This window comes from Panthera uncia (assembly GCF_023721935.1).
Source record: "Panthera uncia isolate 11264 chromosome D3 unlocalized genomic scaffold, Puncia_PCG_1.0 HiC_scaffold_8, whole genome shotgun sequence".
NCBI lineage: Eukaryota > Metazoa > Chordata > Mammalia > Carnivora > Felidae > Panthera > Panthera uncia.
In genome coordinates, this window is record NW_026057586.1 from 77,538,434 (window position 1) to 77,544,433 (window position 6,000).

A 6,000-nucleotide genomic window follows, 5' to 3' on the forward strand; every position below is an offset into this window, starting at 1 on the left:
AGATTTCATGATACGTCAAAACCCCATAGAATGCAAATGTCAATGACAGTCAACAAAATTGTATTGGCACGGGGCCACAGCCATTCATTTACATATGAACCACGGTTTCTTCTGTGCTACAGCGCCACAGTTGACTACTGGTAACGGATGCAGTGTGGCCCATAAAGCTGAAAATATTTATAACCTTGACCTTTACAGAAGACTTTTGCCAACCTCTGCCCTAGGGGACTGTCTTCCCAAAGAAGCAGCCAACTTGCATATGGCGCCCAAGAGAAGAACGGGAACCAGGCTGGGAGTTACAGGGGCAGAGAACTTGTTCCAGTGAGGGAAGAACTTTCTAACAGCTTGCCCCAAGATGTAGTGGGCCGCCTGGGGAGGTGGAAAGCTCCCTGTCCCTGGAGAGGGATGCGCAGACATTGAGGCCACTTGGCATACACGATAAAGAGGGAATTCAGGCTTTGGAGGATAGAGGGACAGGTTCTAAGACTGTATTGGGCCCAGCCTGCCATAACAAAATATCTTAGATGGGTGACTTCGACAACAGAAAGTTCTTTCTCGCAGTTCTGGGGGCCGGAAGTCCAAGACCAAGGTATCAGCAGGAATGGTTTCTCCTAAGACCACCCTCCTTGGCTTTCAGCCTCTAGCTGTGTGCTCACGTGGCCTTTTCTCTGAGCACGCACATCCCCAGTGTCTCTCTCTTCTAGGACACCGGTCTGATTGGATGGGAGCCCATCCTTACGACTTTTTCATCTTAATCACCTCTTTAAAGGCCGTATCTCCAAGCACAACCACCTTGGTGGTTAGGGCTTCGACATACGAGTTCAGGAACATACGGTGAGGCGTGTGCTATGGTGGGGGGAGCGGTTCAGTCCCTAACAAAGACCCTTGATATTGCTAAGACCGTGATGGTAGGGACCTTCTGGGCAATGCTCCTATTCCTGGCTCTCATTCCCATGCTGTTCTCAACCTGGAGTCCCCAGATTTGCCCTCCCTGTCCTCACCCCCTGCCACCCTTCACCCAGCTGCCCCCCAAGGACTGGTCTCGTTCCAAATATTCCACCACCCAGGCCCCTCCTGACCGGGGCCGCCATAACAAAGCCCACACACCAGGCAGCTTAAAACGAGTGTCATGGATTCTCTCACGGCTCTGGAGGCTGGAACCCTAAAATCGAGGTGTCGGCAGGACCGCGCTCTGATCCCCCCGCCCTGCAAGGGTGTCCCTTCCTGCCCGCCTCTTGTTAACTCCCGGTGGTTTGCTGGTGGCCTTTAGCATTCCTTGGCCCGCGGCTGGATCCCTCCATCGTCTGACTCCACCATCACATGGCCTTGCTGCGCATCTGTCTCACATGGCTGTGTCGTAGAAGGACACCATCCCGCTCGAGTTTGACCTCACCTTAACTCATGATACCCTCAACCACCCTGTTTCCAAGGAAGCTCACATTCTGAAGTAACCAAGGCCTAGGACCTCAGCATATCTTTTTTTTTTTTTTTTTTTTTTGGTGGCAGGGACACGATTCAACCCTAACACCCTCTAAGGAGCTTTCTCCCATGCCTTGACTGGTCACCTTGGTCCCTCCATAGCAGACCCCCTAGGACAAAGGTCCCAGAATCCCTGGGCCATGAGGGTCAGGACACCGAGGTGGCTCTTCTCAAACCCGACACCTTCCTCCCTGGGTCCTGTAGTCCCGGACTTCGTCTCCACAGGTGAGGCCGGGCAGCGTGTCTGTGGTGTGGTGGTCACTTGACCACCAAATGCACTCGTTTCAGCCCAGTCTGAAGGGGTTGCCGGCACGATGCTTGCTTTAGTGGATGCTCTTGCCCGGTGGCAAAGGAACAGACTGTGGCAAGCTGTGCACCTGCTGCGGCCTTTTTCGGCCATGCCTGTGAAGGGAGGATGTTTCGAGCAGGCTCAGGCGGATGTGCCCCCTGGGCCCCAGTCGCCCCTAGCCGCCCCACTGCGGCCTGCACCTGCGAGGGAGTAGTCCTGACCTCGGAGGGGAAGGAGAGGCAAATGCAGTCTGGGCTTCAGAACATGGGGACCCGGGGGCTTGAAGATTCTCATTCTTCCTGACTCTCCCCGCGTCGTGCCAGCTGGACCATGAGCCTCTCCAGTCACTGCTCCTGACGATCAACCCGAATGACTGGCTTCTGTCTTGAGGTCCTGCCAGCCATGCCATTCTCTAATGAGGCAGAGCGTGAGTGGGAGGCCTTCACCCTGAGTGCCTCGACTCACCTATGTGCTAGCACCTGGCCTACTGCCTGGCACATAGTAGACGCTACGGGATGCAGAGAGGGAGAGTTGCTGGGTGAGAGCGAGGCACGCGCACAAGGGACCAGATGCCCTTCCTTGCAGGGAAGGCAGAGCGGATCCACAGACAGGGCCCGGCGCCGATGGGATTCCCACAGCCAGGCCTGTGCTGTGGATCCCACATCATCCCAAGTGGATCTGCCAGGTTCAATGCACTTGACTCCTAGAGACCCATTGGTCGGGTGTCCCGGGGCATCTGGGCCCTGAGAGGCAAGAGTGGTGATCCGTCTCTTGGAGACTGAGTTCACTGAGCACTTACTATGTCCCAGGCCACCTGAATCCCCAAGACGGGACAGTCCTGGGAGCGAGGTACCATTACGCACATTCTGCAGGTGAAGAATCTGTGGGAAATAGATGGAAGCCAGCCTATTAAGTGGTAGAGCCAACATGTTAAACAGGAGTCTTTGGACTCATGCGCGCCCAGCAACCCATCACCATTGTGAGTGGCTTATGCCCAGCTGCCCATCGGGATATTACTGTACCAGCCTCTGACATCATGTGCAGCTTGTAACCAGGAGAGAGGGAGGGAAAACAGGAAGCGATTGAAGGAAGGTACAGGAAAGGGTGGGGACCCTCGGGGGAGTTTGCACAGAAGCTCTCACTTGTGCTCCCAGAATGACAGGCTGCCAGCGGCCGGGTCCCTGGGTCCCTGGGTTCCTGGGTCCCTCGGTCCCTCCAGCTCCCCTGCTGTGAGCAGCCTGTGCCATCAGCCCAGCCCTCTGCCTCTCTTATACTGGACATTTTTGTGATCCCCTGTCCCAAGAAACTCACCAGTGAGTGCCCCTCCCTCTCAGGGGTGGGAAAAGGTTCTCTTCCTGCTCATTGGGATCACACAGTCCCTTTCCTTAATACCAAGAATACGAAGGATTCATCTCTGTGGGGCTGAGATGGCTGCTGTCCCACTGAGGACTGAGCTGGAGGAAATGGGTTCTACCTGAAGTTTGCCTCATCTAGGTTATGGCCTAGCTTACCAAACATGTTCCATAGACCTTTGATTTCACAGCAAACTAGATGGAAATAATGTTGCATTATCAGAAGGGTCCCGGGACAAATTTGCATTGGAAATGCTTGCGTAAAACAAAATCAAATTTATTTCTTGGTTGCAGGACTTACCAGAGCATTTAACCACACTACTGTATGCTTGAAATCTTTAAAAGGCTGACAGCAGGCTGCTCTTCCCAAGCTCTCCCAGACTGGTTTCTGAACCCAACAGGACTAACCTCTGTGAATTTGCCTTGATTACTTGCATGGTACTTTGAGGGCGAAGGCCAGTGTGCTGGCCCACAGAAAAGAGCACCAGGATTTACCAAGCACCTGTCTAAGAGTTGGCCTCCCCGGGGGCTAGTAATGTGAATGATGAACCTGGAAGGTAAAGGAGATGTATCTGGTCAGAGAAATGAGGCTGGGGATGGCCACTGGCCACCAGATGCTCCTGTGTTTCCCTTCAATGCTGGTGGGAAACGCTGAGTCCCAGAAAACTTTGCCCCTGTCACCTCACATGCTCTACCCAGGCCTGCTGAGGGCAGACCTCCGTTCCATGCATGTGGACGGCGGTTTCATGCACAAGGATGCACGGAGTAGAAAACTCTAGCTGATTGTGTCTTTCACTGGAGGGGGCCGAATTTGCTGTGTGCTGGGGACTGTCCCAACATACTGTGGCTCGGAAACCAATGTGGAAATATTAGAGGATGTCCTGCCCTCAGTGAGGGGAGGAGGAGTGTCAGCTGGGTCTTCAGCAGAATTTTTATCTTCGACTAGGTTATTGGGATGAATGTCTAGAATGATCTAGAAGGGTGATCTAGCCCAAGGAGGGCAAACATGTGCCATTCCTGCCACCGCTGCTCCCTCCTATACCCTTGGCAGACATTACTAATCAATCACGGCATGCCTTTCTGCTGAGCACAGATACAGCCTTAGAGCATCAGAGTAACCATCCCTGATCTCCTGCCACCTCTCCTTTTGGAGACAGAGCTCAGGCCCCGGGAGGAAGGTAAAGCCTCCCAGCCTTGGTCCTTTCTTAAAGGCAGAGGTGGGTTTAGTACCGAGCCCTTGGAAGCTTCCAGAAGGCCAATCATTTGAAGTTTTGGCTGTAGCTGGTGACAGTCTGTAAGGCCCTTGCGGACGTTCATTTTCGGTCAGGAAATTTAGGAAATGCAGAAAGAAAGATTCTGTCATTAAGACCCTGTAGTATGATCCTATTGGGTGACCTGCCTGCTTGCAGAGAAATCATTTATCTTCCAGGGAACTGCTTCTCCTCAAGGCCTGAATGTTACCACCTACCACATAACAGCTGGGCTGGAAGGCCCGGGGACCTTAAGGAAATATGGTGTGTGTGTGTGTGTGTGTGTGTGTGTGTGTGTGTGTGTGTGCATGGTGCTAGGCAGGGGAGCAGGAAGTGCTGTGCTTGGAGCGGTTTGTCAAAGTTTCTGTGGTTCCATACAGACATCTCTGAAGTTAAGAGATGTTGCATATAGAGGGGAGGAAGAGGAACCGACTCCAATTGCTTTTGGTTTCTTCCCTGCAAGGAAGGCTCAAAATCAAATTGTCACCCCAGTGAAATTCCCTGAGGCCCTAATGGACCACCAGCTCTACTCCTGAGCTCCCGAAACGGCTGCGATGGCTCGGTGGCTTGAGAGTGCTTTCCTCCCGCTCCCTCTTCATTTCCTTCCTCCTCTTATCCTCCACCACCACCACCCCCTGCTTGATAGCATCTCCCCCCGGACCGTGAGCCGAGGAGAAAGTTACACAATAGTAGAGACGAGAAAATAGCTGCCATGTATTTAGCTTAAATTAGCTCAGAAGAAAGGCTCCCTCCCTCCATTGAGCGGGCAGCAATTGTTTATGCCAACGTGCTATTTGCATCGTGCCTTCTTAGATTTGAAAGTCTAATGATCAAAAACAAATCTTAGTTTTTCTTTTCTCGACACTTAAAAAAAAAAAACAAAAAGCAACCCACCAGCTTGGCGAGTTCTTCTCGTTTAAAAATACCCTGACTTCCAGAGCTGGAGTGAGGATTTTGGAAAGCCTGGTGCTAGAATAGCAGGAAGAAACACAGGCAGGCAATAGACAGGCCTTTTTGGAGTGGAGAGTGATGATCTGGTGAAGGTCAGAGAGGGGTCTTTGCGTCTTCACACCCATGCCGACGTCCGGGCCCGTTGGGAGTGCCGCAGGCCTGTTTCTTCAGCAGTGGGTTCATTGGGTTATTTATTGAACATCACTGCATCTTGGGCCCTGGGCATTCAGTCGTGAGTGAAACAAAGTCATTCTTTTTTTTTTTTTTATGTTTTTTATTTATTTTTGAGAGAGAGACAGAGTGTGAGCAGGGGAGGAGCAGAGAGAGAGGGAGACACAGAATCGTAAGCAGGCTCCAGGCTCTGAGCTGTCAGCACAGGGCCCGACGCGGGCCTTGAACCCACGGAGCATGAGATCATGACCTGAGCTGAAGTCAGACACTTAAATGACTGAGCCACCCGGGGGGCCCCAAGAGCCACCATTCTAGACAGAAGAAGCTGCAAGCACGAAGACCACCGGGGGGGGTGGGGGAGGGGAACGGAGGCCAGGGCTGGCGAGCAGGGTGGACAGCAGATGAGTGGCACCAGGAACGTGGGGGCCGGAGAGTTGGAACATCCAGGCTGGGGAGGGTCTCAGAAGTCTGAGGGCAGTGGCAAAGCACCGGGGGTTTTCCGGAACAC